Source organism: Lynx rufus, unplaced genomic scaffold (assembly GCF_022079265.1).
Source record: "Lynx rufus isolate CCGP_SWC_20201006 ecotype Redwood Valley unplaced genomic scaffold, mLynRuf1.p SCAF_18, whole genome shotgun sequence".
NCBI classification, from domain to species: Eukaryota; Metazoa; Chordata; class Mammalia; order Carnivora; family Felidae; genus Lynx; species Lynx rufus.
Window position 1 is genome coordinate 32892265 of NW_025814832.1, and position 20252 is coordinate 32912516.

The window sequence follows — 20252 nt, forward strand, 5'->3', positions numbered from 1 at the left end:
GATGAGTGTGATCATTGCCCTGGCCTCCTGTGGGTTAGAGTTTAGTTGGAATATTACTAAAAGTTCTTGTTACTATTTACTCTTAAAGGGTCTAACAAATGTATTATCTAAAAATAAAAGTATTCTTAGATCCCTGTATACTCTACAAATAGAGTTGATGGATATATCCTTCTTTGTGTTTCTTTCAGACCCTTGGTAAAACCCTACTGGGCTATTTGCTTCTTTTACACATATAGTTCAGCACAGAATTAAAAGAAGGTGAAGCCTATATATATCATGGCCCAGCTTCTAGCTCGCCTCTGGCCTTGCTGGTTCTTATTAATGATTCATTTCTTTTGACAGGAGCGGCAACATTTCAGGACTTCTTGGGTGGAAGAAAGTTGGCAGAGAGAAAGTCCACGGTGAGTAGTTAAACATTATATGAATTAATAACCCCCATCAATAGTTTAATGGATGAAATGCATTGATTGCTTTGAGAATTATGCTGAGGTCTACAGTAATAAGCAGAAATGTCTGATTTGACATCTTTTTTTTTTTTAATATGTCTGCAACGTAATCTACTACCAATTACACAACAACCCCACCGAAGGAGTGCTGAGTGGTCCCACTACAGTAGTAACATGTCATAAAAGCTCGGGTTTCAGGACAATTAGCTTCTGGCTGCAGTTTATTACCCCATTTGAGATTTAAAACATTTTTTTTCCATTGCATTCCAACAATGCTTATGTGTCTGGGGCTAACACTTTAAAACAATAATGGAATGGCAAATATCTGTCTGGCTGGAGTTTGTTCAAGAAGAAGGGTGTATTAGCATTAAAAAATCAAGCAAGGCAGAGTGGACCAAACAAAAGCAACTTACTTAATTTCTCAAAATGACCAGGGTTGTAATGTTTACCAAGAAAAAAAAATGCCTTTCATTGGCATTTTGTAGAAAATTCAAGAAATATTTTGGAGAAAAGGATCATTCCTGTTTATTTAAAGGCAATTTCCGGGGCGCCTGGGTGGCGCAGTCGGTTAAGCGTCCGACTTCAACCAGGTCACGATCTCGCGGTCCATGAGTTCGAGCCCCGCGTCGGGCTCTGGGCTGATGGCTCGGAGCCTGGAGCCTGTTTCCGATTCTGTGTCTCCCCCTCTCTCTGCCCCTCCCCTGTTCATGCTCTGTCTCTCTCTGTCCCAAAAATAAATAAACGTTGAAAAAAAAAATTAAAAAAAAATAAATAAAGGCAATTTCCACATAATAAAAAAGCAGTCCTTTGATAATTCTCATATCCATCTATATGTTTGGTGATCATCACCAGATTTCTGCCCTAAGATATATGAATCTCTTTTAATTGGCTGGTACAACAAAAAACTGGCCATCAGGAATTTTTCAGATGATGATGATGATGGTGGTGGTGGTGGTGATGGCGATGATGATGATGATGATGATGATGATGATGAAGAATGATGATGATGACAACAGTGGACTTTATTGAGCGTCTATTCTGTGGCCAGGTACCGTGCTTAACACTTTCCTGGGATGGTCTCATTTAATCATCCTAAATATCTCTTGAGTTAGGTACTATTGTTGCCCCCATTTTACAGATGAGGAAGTTGAGTCTTCCAGAGTCTAAGAATTGGAGGGTTTGAGGGCTAGCAGTAGGTCTGTAGACTGGTGCTTTTGAAAATGAGTCTAGAGGCTCGAAACAGTATGCAGTACTGCCCGGTCATGGTGGTGGTGGAGATGTTTGTGATGAAGATGATGAAGGCAATGGTAGGAGACCTGGGGAGCCTTCTTGTCAATCTCTTATATGTTCGATAACTTTCTTTCCTCTAGGAATCTGAGCCATTTTCTCTCCTGTTTCCTTTCTGCCAATGTCTATTTTGAATTATTTTATACTAATCCTGTTTTTTGCCTCCTGTCTTTCACACTGTGTGATCTGGTACTTCTTGTGGCTATTAAGGAGCTGAGTTGAGTGGGTGAAATGGGAAGGTGAACCCTATCTCAGTAATTGCTCATTAAGACAGCTTACTTACAGGCCCCCACTTTCAGTGAAGAGTGAGAGTGTCGTGGAAATGGGATTCCAAGAGCTCACTTACCTATGTAGTCAATCTACAGTATTCGTTCTTTGATACCTTTCTCACCTCAGATTTTTAAACTTCTAACTTTGGATGTAATCAAGTCTAGAGAGTAACCCACATGAGTGTGATGTTTCTCCATCTAAGGCTGTGTGGTAAAATCTGAATTTTGATATGACGTATGTACTTGTATCATTAAAATCAAACCTTTTTTATCCCTTGGAAAAAAGAATGCTTTCTGTGAATTAAAATATTAACATGTAGAAAATTATGAAGAGAACTTATCCAAAAATGAGTCAAGTGCAGTAAATAAAATAAGTGAATTAGCAAGTAAGCAATAATACTGTGTTGACCTAGAGCATATAGTGCATTACTGACTTTCTCCTGATATCAGCTCAGGTCAGGATATTTCCCACCAAGGTGTGTTGGTATGTGATGCTTTAGGCACAGGAAGGGTGCATCTCCTTAAAACAGATGGCTTTTCTTTGTTCTTATTCTCCTCAGGCTCTTCATAGTGCCTGGCATGTTGGTTTCCCACTCTAGAATGGCTGGAGAAGGAACCAAGTGTTTTTCTCCATTTAGGCAGTACTATTGCCCTCTGCTGAGGTCAGCTTTGGTTCTTTGCTTGGAGTCTTTTTTCATGTGGGTCCAGTCTCCATGATGTCAGATGATCGGGCCTTTGTGTCTTCTGCCTAGAATGCCATTCCCCATTTCATCTGTTTGGAAAATGCCTATTTATTCTTTGAGAGGCTGCTTCAACTTCAAAACTGCTGCTTGTAGCTTCCCCTCCTCTCCTCTCTTTTCCTTTCCCCAGGTAGAATTGCTTTCTCGCTTGTGTTTCCCTAACACTGTACGTATCACATTGCACTATAAATATTTGTTTTGTCTTTCTCTACTATGAGACTGTAGGGCCTCTTATGGGGGACTCTGGCTTATTCACTCCTTTTTTGTATCTGCAGCACATAGCAAAATGTAAGGTCCATGTTAGGTTTGTGATGAATGTTTCTTGTCCTGCGCTGAAGTTCTGTGCCTCTGATTGTGTGCTCCACCATCAAAAGTTATTATATATTATAATATTTATAATCCACATACAATACAGCAGATACTAATCCAGGAGCCATAATGTTGGATTATCTGTCATTGTTTTGTAACTGCTTGTATATCAGTTTTATCATCTGTAAACTTTGAGGAATTGATCAAATTCATTTGCTTTTCATTCATTCATCAGTTGATTCATTAATTCATTCAAGATAAATTGATTACGTACCTGCTTTGCCCCCGATATCGGACTAGGTAACTTCTTCAACATAAAATGTCACATTTTTAGTTTGAAATACTACGTATTTCACTTAGAACACAAAAAGGTTTGGATCTGTGTAGACAATAGAGTTAATTGAACAACGCTGCTATTATAAGCTGTGCTACTAAGAGCACCGATAGACACAGTTTTGAATATAATTCAAACCAAGATAACAGCATTAGTTTGTGAATCTCATTAATGCTTCAAACCATATTATTTGTATCAACTAATCTTAAAATATCAGTTCTCCCAGTGATCACAGAGTAGGATTTCTAAGTTCCATTGTAGTGTTTGGTTTACCTTCTTAAATAAGCCAGAATATTGACTCAATGTGTATTTTATAAATTTAAGCAGATGTGGAAAGTCTTCAGACTTAAGAAAATCTGTACATTTGTTCAACAGCTATTTACCAAGTGCTGAATATGTGCCCAGTGTTATTTACTGAGTGCCTACTATGTGCCTAGTGTTAAAATATATGCCCAGGATTAGAAGGTCAACAAAATGGGTCTCTATCTTTGAGAAGTTTACAGATTTATGGGGAGAAACATGGATGTAAACATATCATGATGGAAGAATATGCAGATTTTAGCAGAGAGGAAGAGATGCGCTCAGGTTTGGCCGAGGGTAGGGTGGGGCCAACAGACTTGTCAGAAAAAAGTCTTTGTAAACTTTCCTGGGTTCTAGTCTTGGTTCTTCATATCAGTAGATAGTACTTGGGGTGAATGTCAAGAAATGTGTATGCCCCCAGGCTGCCAATGCTGGGAGGAAGGAGAAAATTCCAAGAGAAGGGAGAAGGATGAGCGGTAGCAGATGAATGTGAAATAATACATCATATTTAGGCAACTAGATAATATGTCATCATGGTTAGAGAGAAAGGGACAAGCTTGGTTTCAGGGATATCTAAGGCTATAGAGTAAACATTGGCGGGACTTTGTAGTCTCTTGGCTACGATGAAAGAATACCAACTATATCCTGTACATAGAGGGACATCCAGAACAGTCTTACACAGTAGAGCAAGGTGATCATTTTCAAAAACTACTAGAAACATAAATGTGATCGAAAAATACTTGCTAAATCTTAAAATCTGAATTTGGAAACTTAGACATACTTGTGTTTTCTTCTATAAGCGTTTGTGCTAAGTTATTTTTTTCAATGAATGGGAATTAAAATACTCAAATGAGATCACATTATGGAGATGAAATTGGGAATGGGGTCTTCCATTCTATCAAAATCTTCCTTCCATACCTAGCATTAGGCCTTTATTAAGTTACTAAATTCTGTTTTGTTTTGTTTTGTTTTGTTTTGTTTTGTTTTGTTTTTTTACCTCTGGAGAAATAGCAGTCCAGTATTTAAGATCACCTCTTAATGGAGGTTAAAATAAAGGCTTGGATTTTTCCCCTCAAACTTCAGTTTATGGAAAAAGAAGGCAGAAAAATGAACCACATAGATTTAGACATTTTTAGTGAGGAAAATAAATATTGACTGGCTATATTAGCTTCAAGTGAAAACATATCAATTGCAGATTTTTTAAATGCCAAATCACAGCAATTGATCTAGTACAAATTAGTTTTTCCCTAACAGTTATTTAAGGGTTATTGATAAATCAGTAGTAAATAGGAAACACCAAAATTGAGGCCTTCTGAACTAATAATGTCAACTCCATTAACCATTTGTTGAGAGATTTTACCATACAAATGCTTTGAAAAATTTTTAATCTTTCAAGAGAAAAAAAGTAAAATTTCATAATATTGCTTTTCATTGGAATAATGCAGTGACTTCCTAAGTGGTTTGTGACCTCAAATCTTTCCTTCGTCTAATCTATCTGTGCTGTGTTATAGAGCTCATCAATATGAAATCACACAAACCTCATTTTTAATCTTGGTTCTGCAAGTTTTTCACTATATGAGTCTCTGTTTTGCTATCTGTATGATTGAAATAACAATACCTATTTGAAAAGAATGGGAAGCATTGTAAGGATTAAATGGAAACTCTTAGGTATAGGGTCTTGTGCTCTGTAGGTCTGGAACACATATTTATTGAGTAAAACAATGGCACACTTTGGGTAATGTTTAACTTTTCAACTAAGTTTATTATTTGTAGTTCTAAGCTAATTGTACACAATAAGGTAGATCCAGGTATAAAAATGATTTCATTTCTAATAGCTGGATTGTGAAAATCCTCAAATTGTTGTATATGGAACACTATGAATGGAAATATTTTCAGGACATCCTGAAGCTCTTAATGCTTAATATTTACACATGATTGCTTGTGGACAATTTGCTTCCAAAGAGGAAAGCCAAGACCTATTCAGAAGCAGAAGAAAGCACTCCAAACAAATGATCACCTCAGTAACTGTCAAGGTAACCTGGCCTTGTTTTTGATGGATTGCAATGAATATCTGCCTTTTACAAAACAATATGCAATTGTTATTAAGAAGCCAAATGGGTAAAGAAAAAGGGATTATGTACCATAGGGAACTGGGGAAATCAATTAAAACAAGATCTGGAGGGGTGCTCCAGGCTGGCCTTCCACTTAACTCCCTGTGTGAACATAGGCAACTCTCCCAAGAGGAGAGCTCTTTAACTCTATAAGAGAGAACAAGTGCAACTCCTCAAAGAAAAGCAGAGGACGAGCATGAGATAGCAGACCACGGGGCAGACTCAAGTCAGACTGGCTTAGGAGAAATACTCCAAGTATCACCACAGAGATGTTTTCCGTATTCTCAGGAGGTAGCTGTTCCCATGAACACAAAACAATGCTTGCCAATGGTTGCCTTCAGAGGGAAGTCCAAGGACTACGAAATAAATTAACTTCCACGGCTAGTTCAGCCAAATCAGAACTGTAGAAAATTCAGACTGCTAGGGTGAATTAGCATATACTTGTTCTATGAACACATGGAAAACCGAAGTTTCCAGGGAGGTGCTTTTGGCAACTTAAATGAAAGCCACATTAACTCAGGGAAAAGCTGATAGTGACTAACAATTCCTACAAAAGACTATTTTTAGAAGCAAACCTGGTGAAATCATAATGGTCAGTCAAGAGAAGGACTGGCCCAATGACCTAATTACCACTTAGTGGGAAAACTAAAACCAGCCCTGGAAAATTGCGTCAATATTATGGCCTTTAATGGGCACCATTTTTAAAAATACCCATGGCTATCCTAAAAATTTTCCCTTTCTTTATGAGTAACCACATACTGAGAGCCAGTTTTATTTTGAAAAAAAAAAAAATTAAATAATGAAGCTCTTCAAATTTCATGACAATCCCACCAAAAGCTCTGGTCCTAAAAGGTTAATTAGGTAATTAATCAAATGAGCAACTGTACTCCTCTTTCTGACACATCACTTGGGCCTAGATGCCTATGAACATCCCATTAATTAATGTAATGCCAAATAGGTGAGTACCTTCATATTTTAACATCAGAGCTTTCTTAGAAATGTATTTTTGTACACAGCTGCATCTAAATGCACCAGTAATTGCCTCTGCTCTTGATAGATGCCTTTAAATTTTTCTTTTCTTTTCTTTTCTTTTCTTTTCTTTTCTTTTCTTTTCTTTTCTTTTCTTTTCTTTTCTTTTTTCTTTTCCTTTTCCTTTCCTTTTCTTCCCTCCCTCCCTCTCTCTCTCTCTCTCTCTCTCTTTCTCCCTTCCTTTCTTTCTTTCTTTCTTTCTTTCTTTCTTTCTTTCTTTCTTTCTTTCTTGCTGCAATAAACAAGCTACTGAAAAAGAGTGAGAAATTACCAAATGGACTTGCCTCAATGTTAGTGTGCATCTGTGGCCATAGTTCCAGAGTCTCAAAGCAAAAGTAATCTAATTAAAGGAGATGTAAATCTGGAATTGGCAATGAAAACTAATTAATCCATTTATTCATTCAATCAGCAGTTCTATAGTAAATGCCTACTGCATTGTAAATATTGTAAGGGTATGCGATGCATGAAGCCAGGGTAGGCTGCAGCTCTCCAAGAGTTCAGGGACTAGAGTCATTCAATAAATTCTTGTTAATTTGATTTGACTAATTCAGTATATCCCAGGTATGATGCATTTGGTTGAAAAATACAGGTAACTGAGCAAATGTTTTAAGAAAATTTTAATTACAAGAATAGTAGTCTAAATTCAGTCCTTTAGCCAACAACCGCAGTCAACAGCTGTGTTGTTGGATATGAAATGGTGGTGGTAAATAAATCATTCAACTGAAATTTGAACTTTGAATCTTCAAACAAGTTTTCTTGGCTTCTCTTCATCTTATGTCCAAAGCCCCTCACCGAGGCACAGCTTTCATCAAGACCTGAACCTTTATTCACATTGAGAAAGTACAATGTTTTTGCCTCCCTCTCTCCCTGATTAGAAAACATAGGAGTTTCTCAGACCCCCCCCCCCCGCCCCCTACACTCCCTACCAGCTGTTTGTTTTAAATGGGGTCCATTTCAATTCTACACCATCATTCTGATATACTTCTCTTTTCACCAACTATCTTACTCTCCCACAAGCCCCAGAATCCCTTTTGTTCGAAGATACATTTGTCTGGGCATAAAGGCCATGTGCATGATTTCAGAGCATATAGTTTGAAGTATAACGATTCTTTGAGTTTTTATCAAAGTCCTTATTGTTGTGGTCTGTTTGCACAAGCCATCATGGCCTTCTAATTCCTCAGCTATCTGCCTGCAATTGCAACAAACTTGTCTGTGGGCCTTTTTGAATTGTAGAGGCCCAGCTAAAGGTTCTGTTTATAGTCGTATCTTTGTATTAGCAGCTCTTCTAGAAAGTTAGCAATAAGGCAGATAATTTCTATGAATTAAGTACCTCTACATCCAGCCTTTTCATATTTAATATCTGAACTTCAAAACTGTTATAATTTTACCACAGCTGTTTTATTCCCTTTCATCTCATAAATAGGTCACACTCAGCAGGTTTTGCCTAGCTACCCTTTGTGATGAAAATGAGGAGGAATCACTTGTTAAATCCTATTTTTCCCTCCTGATATAGGTTACACAAATCTTTATGATGGGGGATCAGAGTTTATTGGAGGTTGGGCCCCAACTGCCTACTTTGTTTATAGAAAATTGAAAACTTTCCATTGTTTACCAACGCCATGGGTAATGTTAATGCTGTCTTTGGGTGAGGCTCACCAGGGACTGAGAAAATCCTGAAGCCATCTCTATATTAGTCAAGACTGGAATTGTTTGATTGAAACACTTTCCTCCTCATATAATATTTGTTCCTTCTTACTCCAGATAAGAGTTTAATACAATAATAAAGATAAAAGATCTTTACCCCTCTCCATGCTAGATATCACTAGATTTTAGCCTTAATTCTCTGAAAAATATGATTTTTAATTCCTTTTAAGGGTCAAAACAGATGCACCAAGTATAATTCTGAATGACCAACGATATTGAATTCTGACTCCCTAGAGAACACACTCTAGTAGAGGCCAGCAATAAACATGTAATCAAATAGTTATTAAGATGATTTCAGATGCTGATCATTTTTAGGAGAAAAATAAAAAAAAAAACAGGTAATAGAGTTGAGAGTGAACAATAGAGAATATGGGTATGGGTAGGTGAAAACTTCAGCTAGAAGGACAAGATGAGAAAGCTTCTCTGAGGGCCTGACATTTGAGCTGAAAGGGCAACAGATGGTAAGTGGGTGCCAGATGTGAAAAATTGGAGGGAGGAACATTCTAGGGAGAAAGATGGCAAATGCAAAGTGTTGAAGCTAGAAGAGAAATGGCAAGAAAAACAAAGTGGCTGAACGGCCGTGAAAGAAGTGGGAAACTGTTAGGGGAGGAGGTGGGAGAGGGCATGTAAGTTTTCTAGATGGTGGTAAAGATGTGGGATGTTTTAGGAATTGCAGTGGGCAACCATTGATCTTTGAAGCACACATGAAATCCCATAAAATCTCTCTGTAGGCAGTCTCAATGTGTGGCTTGTAAATTACCTTCTCTTGGTAACTGAATATCAGAAGTAGCTCCGGTCCCACAGTGTATCTGCTGGTTATGAGTCATGCTGTTTCTCCTTAGTTCTCAGTGTCTAGCTTGGGTTCCTGGCAGCTACTGGGCAAGTCTAGTAATGCCAGCCTACAACCCATATGTTCCATTTTTAATATTACACAAACCAACACCAAATGACCGAAACTTTCAGCAAACTTAGAAGCTAGCTTATAACATAACAGGTCTTATGCATTTGCCTTTTTGTTTTCTCATTTTCATAGCACATGAAGATGTTCAGTGAAGATTTCTCATTTAAGAAATTTGAGGAGGGGCGCCTGGGTGCCGCAGTCAGTTAGGTGTCTGACTTCAGCCAGGTCACGATCTCGCGGTCCGTGAGTTCGAGCCCCGCGTCGGGCTCTGGGCTGATGGCTCAGAGCCTGGAGCCTGTTTCCGATTCTGTGTCTCCCTCTCTCTCTGCCCCTCCCCCGTTCATGCTCTGTCTCTCTCTGTCCCAAAAATAAAAAATAAAACGTTGAAAAAAAAATTAAAAAAAAAAAAGAAAAAAAAGAAATTTGAGGATAAACTTTCATGATATCCAGTTGCTGCAGAGTTGGGGATATGTTCTCCCTGAAGAAAAGTGTGAGAAGGAGAGTCCCTTATATCTTTTGGTAATGAAGAGATTGTATTCTGTCTCTGAATATCAGTGGTACATAGCTTTAGCGAACAGCTACTTTCTTGATTGTAATGGATATTATACTTGCTGCCTAGGACTCTTGAGATGGGAAATCATGAGATTCCTAGCTAGGCTCTCCTGTTTACCATAATCATCAAACATGCATTGAGCACCGGGTTCTATGTACAACACTGCTGGACATTTTTGGACCAGAAAGATGATCACATTAATCTACAATAGCATTTAATTCCAAAAAGTTAATTGAGATATCAAGAACACAAGGAAAGATGCCTGGGTGGCTCAGTTGGTTAAGCATCTGACTTTAGCTAAGGTCACGATCTTACAGTTCCTCAGTTCGAGCCCCGCATCAGGCTCTGTACAGACAGCTCAGAGACTGGAACCTGCTTCAGATTCTGTGTCTCCCTCTCTCTCTGCCCTTCCCCCGCTTGTACTTTTTTTTTTTCTCTCTCTCTCAAAAATAAATTAAAAAAAATTTAAAAATCAAAAAAAAAAAAAAGAACACAAGAAGAGAATGAGTTACTTTCCTCCAGCCTTTGATTTACTTACTTCTTGATAAGCAGGTACAAAATAGCAAAACATCTTCACTCTCTTCTACAATCCTTGGCTAAGTTCCATGACCCTGTAAGCCATCTCTCAGAATCTGTGAATAGCCAAGATAGATTTTTGTTTATCTGTTTTGTTTTGGTCTCATCTGAGACTCTTACTCTTAAAACTCTTTACTCTTAAAACTTGTTTGGATTAAAAGGGAGCAGCCCTTGGGGACCATGAGGTCTACTGTGAAAACCGCCATTTTGATTTTGATGTTTGCAGTTCACATTTCTTGCTAAATATGAAGAGACCTTTAAGGAGGTTGTCCTACCATGTATCTGTCCTCATCCAGTGTTTTCTCCCTCCACTTGGTACTAATATCCCCAAGTGAAAAACAAAATACCTAATGCCATTTATGCTTACCTCTATAATCTTGGAAAGACAGTTCTCATAAACTTTCTTAGATGCGATTGTAACGTCAAAATTTAAAGACTTTGAGGAAAAAAAGCCGCAAAATCACTTCTATTTTGTAGTACGTTAAATCAGTGGTTCCCAACTGCAAAGTGCTTTTGCTCCCTAGAGGATATTTTACAACTAGAGTCATTTTTGGTTGTCACAGCTTGGGGTGGAGAAAGGGGAGGGACTACTCTCAACTAGTGGGTAGAGACTAGAGTGGCTGCTGATGGTTTACAACGTGCATGACAATCCTCTACCATAAAGAATTATCCAGCTCAGAATGTTATTATTGCTCAGGTAGAGAAACCTTAAATGAGACTCATTCTTGGGAATCTCACAACCAATTTGCCTTTTACTTTTCAATGGTCGCAAGGCTTTAATGGAGAATATATTTTTGTCATTTGCTAAAATACTGAAATTTTGCTAATGGATTTGTCAAGTATTTGTTAAGATTTTAAATATATTTTTACATACTAAATTTCATATTCCATAATATTTCTGGTTGCATTTCCAGTGATATAATTTTGTTTTGCAATAAAAATCGTGGTGTTTATTCCAAGACTGCTAACAGTCCTTTGCCAGGTTAATGAAGAATGCTAGTCTGAATATGTTTGGAAGGTTTAAAGATGTGTTCTAATTAGAACTAAGTTGTATGTAAACATACCTCATACTCATATATATATATGCAATGGCCATGTGTCCATCAATAATCTTGCATTAAAAGGTTTTTACAACCTGTATGTTTGATCGCAGAGGAACCAGATCAGTTATTGAGATCTGCAGGATGAATCACAAAACTATATAATACTTAAGTTCAAACATTGTCCTAGTTTTAGTTTCCATTTGAAAGCAAATAAATTAATAAAAAAGTGCTTATAACTTATAACTTTTTCCCAAGCTTATTTGTAATTGTCGTCATGAGAGAAAGAGGAAGAGTCATCAACTTGAAACACATTTCCGAGGCTTTGCTAATTTCATTCTTTTCCATTGCTCGTTTTCAGTAAATAAATCAATTTGGAACATACACTATCAAGGATGATTTAAATATCAGAATGTTTGGGGGGTTGGCTTTATAGTTTCATTTTCCATGTGGCCCTACAATAACCAAAGAGACCAAAAGAACTCTGACAGGGTGCAAACTTCTTGAGAAATTACCAGAATTCCACAGATGTTGATGATTTCTACCTTAGCACAGCACTACTTACATCCTATGAACAAACTCTGTAGCCAGTCTTGTTTCAGGACTATGGTTAGGCCACCAGAAATAGAGCATAATGGTACTAATACGGTGGCATTCAGACTTGGTATTTATAATAAGCCATTTTCCCTGAGGCAGCTTCCAACCCCCTATGTGGATTTATTTTCCCAGTGATTATCTTTCCTTCCCTCAGTGTATTCTTTGTGCTTGCTGGGCTGGTTTGAAGTGTGAAGGTTAATGCACTGGGTGTGTATGTGGGAAGAAGTCCACACCACTACCTAGAGGCAGTTAATCATTCCCATTGTTATTTTAACATTGAGAATATACTTTATCTCTGGGACCAGAACCTGCACACAGGAACCAGGTAACCACCGTTTCGACATTGGGCTACACAGCGTTATATTTTATGTAATCAGTTAGCCTTTTTCATGTCTTAAGAGGCTATACCATCAGCTTTTTGAATTCTGTGCAATTCCTCTACAAAACATGGATTTGTACAAGTCTTTCACAAATTGGTTACCTGAATTGATTAAATTCACCCCTTGTTATAAGATGCACATTTACTGCCAGCAGAAAACTGGCTTAATCTTTTGACCTCAGTAATGCTGAAGGGAATAGCAAACAATCGTGACTTTAATGTTGTTAGGTTTTTTCTTTTTATTTCCTTATCTTTCATCCAAAGAGGTGTATATGCATTTTTGGTGAAGTCTCTGAAGTAGGTCCCTTGATACCAAAAGTTATTTCAATGTAAACCAGATAAGTTATGTGCCTGTTTTTCTGACTCCCCATGAGGTGGAGGGCTGGACCCGGTTGCCAACTCTCAGAGCTTGGTCACATATGCTTTGTACATATGATATGTGCATGTTCTTTTCAGAATGAATCTACTTTTATTTATTCTCAGTCTGTTTCTGGGAGAAGAGATGCCTTCTTATCTCTTAGGTCCAAATATGTTAACTACTGTTTTCTCTGATCCCATTCGATACTGAATACTGCTTCCTTAAACTTCATACACCATCAAGCCTCCACTAGGAAAAAATTAACACTGAATATTTATATCCCAGTCCAAGGGGAGATTAGACAACAACTAAATGAATGGGTGAATGGGAGAGCTTGCTTATTAATAAATGGCAGCTTCTTGGCTAAATTGCTAGAATTATTAGATGCTTTACTTAAGAAAAATGGAATTTTATTACTAAAGAAACCATTGAAAATGTATAGATAAGGATAAACTCTGGAAAAATTGTAATCTACTTCAGACCATAAAAAACATAAACAAAATATCTGCTGTGATGCCATGAGCCCAGAAAACAGGTCTTTCTCTCATTTCTCAGTGCTGTTGGCTAGACTTATTCAGGGACAAGATAATTACTCTGATATACCAAGGCTGCTGACCAACACTTGCAGACAATTAATTGGACAAATGAATTGGACAAAGTTAAAATATTTGTAAACAAAAAATTGAAAATTTGCAGTGGAGTGCTAAAACAGTGATTTTAGATTTTCATGAAAATTTACCACTTGTGGTAAAGAAAACTCGGTATGTGTGATGAAAAGGAAAATACTGGAGAAAATTCACCCCATATCCCTGTTTGTGTGTGTACACACACGTGTGTGTGTGTGTGTGTGTGTGTGTGTGTGTGTGTATCTTTAGGGGTACTTTTAACACATCCTTCTAAGACATATGTATCTTCCATTTAACCACATAATTTAGTGGAGCCGTAGCATATTTTTCTTCTTCTTACTATTGTTCAAGGAAAGACACTCTGAATCATGAAGATAGGGATATTTGATGAAATGTACCAAGTGTTACTGAATTAGATCCAGAGTCTTTCAATAGGGATAGAGTTTATGGAGGTGTTATTGTAACTGTGGATAGGACCTTCAAGGAGGCATTTTGTTGTCTATGGAAAAAGTAACTGATGAACCATTTAGTGTTGTTGGGAGACATAATTTATAAAGGGAAACCTGCCATTCTAATAGTATCACTGAGCAGTGGCAAGAGACGAAAGAATGGGCCAGCTGCTCTTTATTGGGAGAACATGGTGTCATAGGCCTTTCAGAAGAGTGATCAGGCCTCAGGAAATTGTCTGCCTCCTGGTGGGAACCTGGATATGATCTGGAAGTTTGACTTTCTATACTCCCCTTTCAAGTACTAGCTATAAAAGCGCAGCAAGTTATTTGTTACCTACCGTAGAATGAGAGGAGAATTTTGAGAAAGAATGGACAGGTAGGTTGGAAGCAGTGATAGGCTCATACATAAAAGACATGGCCAGCCCAGTTTGTTTGGTAGCTTACAAACATACACAAGCACAAACGTGAGCACTAAATTCGTAGTAGCTATATTTTCCAAGTCCTTTATAGCAAAGAGTCCACAAGACCACATTTTACCATCTACTTGGGAACAATATTAGCTTCAGTTTGGTAATGCAACCTCAGACATAGTATTTAAGAATAAATTTTCCTGGACCATAAAATTACACTTGTTTTGCTAGCAAAAGGAGAAAATAAATGTCTGTTTAAGCTAATTGCTGTCCAACTCATGATTTTTGTTGTTGTTTAGCATGTAATAAACCCAACTTTGGAATTGGAATGGGATGTAAAATAGCCCCTATATAATGTTATAAATCCTGCAAAGAATTAGACATCTGCACTTTTTTCCCCTGGCAATGGGCACTTTAACTCAAAACGTGTGTAGTCAATGATGAAAATTAAATACATTGGGAAAATGAAAGTCAGCCAGTTCAACACACATTTTACTTTGGGATTTAAGTAATATTTAGGATGTGGATTTCCAGGTGACAATGAAAAGTATAAGGACCTTGGGAGGTGAAATAACATATTTGCTGGACTAGAAACCCAGTATTGGAAGGAACAGTAGGGTTAACTGGAACAGTAGGGTTAACTGCGGAAGATGATGGGAGGGTGGCACCAATTGAATAGAGCAACTTTTTTGCTGAATTCCTCCTGGTGCTCACTTTAATCAGATCAGGCTGTCATGGCCTTGTAGGGTGAACAGCTCATCCCAAGGTGCCCAGGACTTTCCTAGTTTTAATACTGAAGGTCCTATGACTCAACAACCCCCTTGATCCTGTGCAAACCAGGACATTGTTCACTCCAGCCCTGGGGAAAACAGCCAGCTTCTCAGGAAGCAAAATGCTTTAGAAGAACACCTGTCTTGCTCCATCAGAGACTCTGTGAAGCCAGGATGTGTAGGATGCCATCCTCACTTTCAGGACACCAGAATTTCCTTGGCACCTGGACTGGACTTCGTTATTTTGGTGTAGCATACTCCAGAAGGAATTTCTTTGCCTCTCAAAGATTCTGTCCTTGATCCCAAAGACTATCTACTCATCTCAGGTCAAGTTAAGGTTTTGACCTACATATTTAAAGTATCCTACATAAGTCACTTTGTGTGTTAAACCTAAGTGGGGCAAGGTTATACGTTACCTAGTCATCCCACTGACAAAGGGCACTTTTGTATTCAGTAGATGACACGGATATCCTCGCACCTTTCAGAGCCTCTCTTTCCTTTGATATAGCAATACCCATGGGAGGGGTAGGAAACTGACAGAGATAATCTGCAGGATAATTTTTGTTTCAGGTGTAGCACATAGTTTTTATTATGTAAGTGTATTACATTTGCTTGGAATACAATCTACCTTCAAGAACCTGGACAGCCCTCAACCCTAAACATCTGACCTAGAAGGGAAGACTCGGGGAGGTTACTAGAGGCAAAGTGCAACGTGCCGTTCCTAAGTCAGTTCACTGTTGAGGTATCCATGCAATCTGGGGTTACAGCATGATCCACCGTGTACCAATTATGCCATTCATATGCTTCATTTACTATATACACACATCAGAACTAGAGTTTCTTTCAAGGGCAAAACCCAAATCAGGCCACCAAAGCCACAAATCACGTAAGCCTGCACTAAGCACCCACAGAGATCAGTGCAGCATACACTGTGTGCCTATGGATATATATTTGTACATCGAAAGCTAAAACAATGGCACAGATTGAAGATAAGGGAAGAACCCAGACCGTCATCATCCAGGGCACAACATTTGACAAACACAATTAGGAACCAGAAATGCAGCTCATCCATTCACCTAGGAGCTTTTTGGCAAAACTTGAAAGATACTGGCATTATGACCTCGCGATGTCAGCTTTGAGTTCTGGATCTTTTTAATGAATGATTTCACTCTGAAGCACCAGGGATTTTGACTGGCTTGCCTTATTACTCTTTTACTGATAAGTCATCGGGTTCTTCATTTGTGTTAAGTTTAAAATGATGGAAGACAGTATAAGGTTATATTCCTCACACATACCAAAACCTGCAAGAAAAGGAAAGAGTTTGGTAAAGTGGCATTTCAAACATCAATTAGATGAGGCAGGATTTATTTGGTCATGGGGATCTCCAGAACTTAAAATCAAATCCCTGAGTCAGTGCCTAATCCATACATTGTCACATCCTGAAGCAGACACTCCATCTGAGGAAGCTGTTGAAATGCCTCAAAGAGTTTCCCTTTTAACTTGAATCCGATACACTTTTATTTTCTAACCAAGTGAAGGAGATGTGCATAAAGTATTGACTACCGTTATTTTTATATGATGTCAACAATGTCTCAGGGACAAATTTGATTCTGTAAAAGAAAGGTGGAATTGAGACAGGACATGGGGAAGATTTCAATCTTAACCATAATGATTTGATCTTTCTTTTATAAGCGAGCACTCTGGATTCAATAACAAATTGCCTAGATAAATATATATGTGTGTATATACATATACACACATATATATATATTGCTGTTCAAAAATTTAACAAGTTGTACATAAACGAATTGGCACTGGTATCACTAAGATGTAATAAATTCTATACAATTTCCTAATTCCAAGTAATTGACCCAATTCAGATTGGCCAGGGGAGATTTGTGTGTATCTGTGTGTGCATGTGTTTTCCTAATGGCAACCTCTCTTACCTGTTTCTCCAGTCCTTATGTGTATATTAGACTTCCATAATATGTCTATAATCAGTAAGTGACACCCAAAAGACGAGAGTAATGAGAATCAGATGCCTCTTTGTAATAAAGCTCTGCCTTGTCATAGTTTTTTTTTTTTTTAATGTTTGTTTATTTTTGAGAGAGAGGGTGCAGAGAGAGAGGGAGAGAAAGAGAAAATCCCAAGCAGGCTCCACACTATCAGCTTAGAGACCAGTGTGGGGCTTGAACTCACTAACCATGAGATCATGACCTGAGCTGAGATCAAGAGTCGGACACTTAACTGACTGAGCCATCCAGGCACTGAAATTTATTGAGTGCTTGCTACATGACAGGCATTGTGCTAAATGCTTCACATAAATGGTCTTACTTTATTCTTAAAAAAGCTGTATTAAAGATGTGTCAGTATCTTTTTTTTTAAATAAATAGTAAAACTAAGGACTTAGGACATTTCCTCAAGTTCGTATTATATTAGTTTTGGTAATTATAAATATTCAATGATTAAAGGAACGTCTATATTTCTAATGAATGTCTGAGTATAAAAAAAAAAGAAAAAACGCCAGATGTGGTTTTTAATCTATATGTGAGGCAGTCATATAAAAACTGAATTCCTCCCAGAAAATTAAGACATTCTGCGTTAAAATTAAAATTAAAAGCGTAGTAACCAAATAGGAACACAATTCTTAACATTATTTTATGAGTGAGACAAAGCACACTTCTTTTAAGTAAAATAACAGGTTTTTAAATTACTCTTCCAGTTGACCTAAGAGTATAGAGGTCAGCTTGTGACTATTGAAGAATGAAAGTCCATTTAATGCCCATCATGTCTAATTGCAAAATTGTGCCAACAGAAAGATGCATACACATAGTAGGCACTTTCTATGTATCAGGCAATGAGGCTAATCAATCAGTTGGTAACATGTCTAAATTGTTTGCAACTAAATTTTAAATGACTTGAGTTCGGGCTGTTGCATGGAACAGATCAACTCTCCAACTTTACCTATGCCTCTGGCAGATAGCTGAGAACGCAAGAGGAAGAGAGTTATTGCGCCCTCTAGGGGTACCTTGTAGAAAAACCTCCCAAAGTACAAGTCCTACTGTTCATTACTAGCCTAGCATGAAGGGGTACCAGGGAATATGTGAGCTTGAAAGATGCAGTAGAGTTCACCTGCCTCTAGTGTGATCCTCCACTGGCTCATTCTTGGAACTGTTCCATCAGACCTTATAGGCTTTCTAATTATTTTACTATTGAAAGGGGAAGTTTACAGCATGGTGTCAATTTCGGTTGCACAGTTATTTATTTAGCCTTCACGTTCCAAAATAACTGTTAGTGGATAAATTTCTACCTTGGAGAGCAGGATCTGTACAGCCTCCTGTTGTCTGCTTCTGAATACTGTGTGATGCCTGAAGCGGCCCCTCAAAAATAACATCACGTGTTTCCTTATAAAGAGCTTGACTCCCTGAGAATTAGGCTATCTTTTGAAGATAAACAAGTTGATAGGGAGAGATGGAGGGTAGGAAAAACTCACGACTGCAGCAACATCAATCCAAAAACAGTTATAATTGCTGAAAATAAAGCAGAGAGCCAGGTACTGAGAATAAATGGATGCGTGTGGGAGTTAACACTTAACTGCACGGCATACCCATCAAGCAATACACACAGCAAATTTATGTAGTAGCTTGTTTAGTTGCTCACTATGCCCCTAAGAGATGGTTGTTGTTACCCTTATTTTTTAAGGAATATGAAAGCGGTTTTGAAAAGACAACATGTTCAGGGTCACACAAATTGGCAGAGAAGAATTAGACCTTTGGTCTTCCACTTCTTATGCTCTCTCCAACTACCTAACTTCTGTCTTCTAAGAATGTACACTTTAATTTGTCATATGGCGGGGGCTGGGTGGCTTAGTCAGTTAAGTGTCTGACTTTGGCTCAGGTCATGATCTCACGGTTTGTGGGTTTGAGCCACGCATCAGGCTCTGTGCTGACAGCTCAGAGACTGGAGCCTGCTTTGGATTCTGTGTCTCCCTCTCTCTCTGCCCCTCTCCTGCTCGTGCTCTGTCTCTCTCTCAGTCTCTCAAAAATAAATAAACGTTAAAAAAAATAATTTGTTATATCTGGGGAGAACAGAAGCTCATCATGAAGTTGATAGTGCCACCTAGTTAAAGCCATGAAGGAGTGAAATGTAGAAGGGAGTGAGAGCTCTCTGCACATTGGGGTTAGAGGAGGTTTCAGGGAGTAGAGAGATGTACAATCGCCCTTAAAGGTCTCGAGAGGAACCAGGAAGGGATAGCAGAAGTTGACAGTTTCAGGGAGAAGAGGAAATGAAACAGCATGAGCTAATGGACATGTTAGCATTCTTCACGTGGTATTGCAAATGAGTTCATCAGACTGCTCTCCCACCTCTATGCTGTAAGGTAATTTGAAATCTGATTAGAGGGGAAAGGTCAGATGAGCAAAAGCAGTAGCAAGAAAGACTTTTGAACTTAAGTAATATTGAAACAAAGCAGCTTAGACAAGGCACTGCAGTTATGAAGTCTAACTAAAGTCATGAGGATTCTGGGAAATGGAAGAAATTAGGTGTCAAAAGAAAGAGTAGCTGAAGCACAAAAATTATCGAGGGGGCTTTTCTCAAATTTGGCCCGTTCCCCACTTTCGCTTAAGAATATGTTTTCTTGAATGTGTAATTTCACATTTATCCTCATGATAATTTTTCCCCTCCCTGGAATGATGAGACAAGTAGAAATTAGGGAAGAACATCTTACAGGGTGTTGGTGGCATCATGTGCCATGATGACCAACTCAGGGACAGGAGGCAGACCTCAGACTAAGCCGTGCATATTAATAGATGGTATACATTGGGCTTGTTTAGTTATGTACTGTCCAAGCCACACACATGTATGGTTTAAAGGGGTCTTTAGAAGTAGTTTGAAGTTAACCACCTCCAACTAGAAAATATTAAAAAGCTCACTTGTACATTCTTGCCAAATTTTAGCTGTCCTTCATGCATGCGTGTAAAAATTGTCAGTTGCTGGAGGCAAAGCTCATGTGATAGGCTTGAGAAAAAAAAGTATGGGGTGTAATATACAGCAATAAAATGTGTC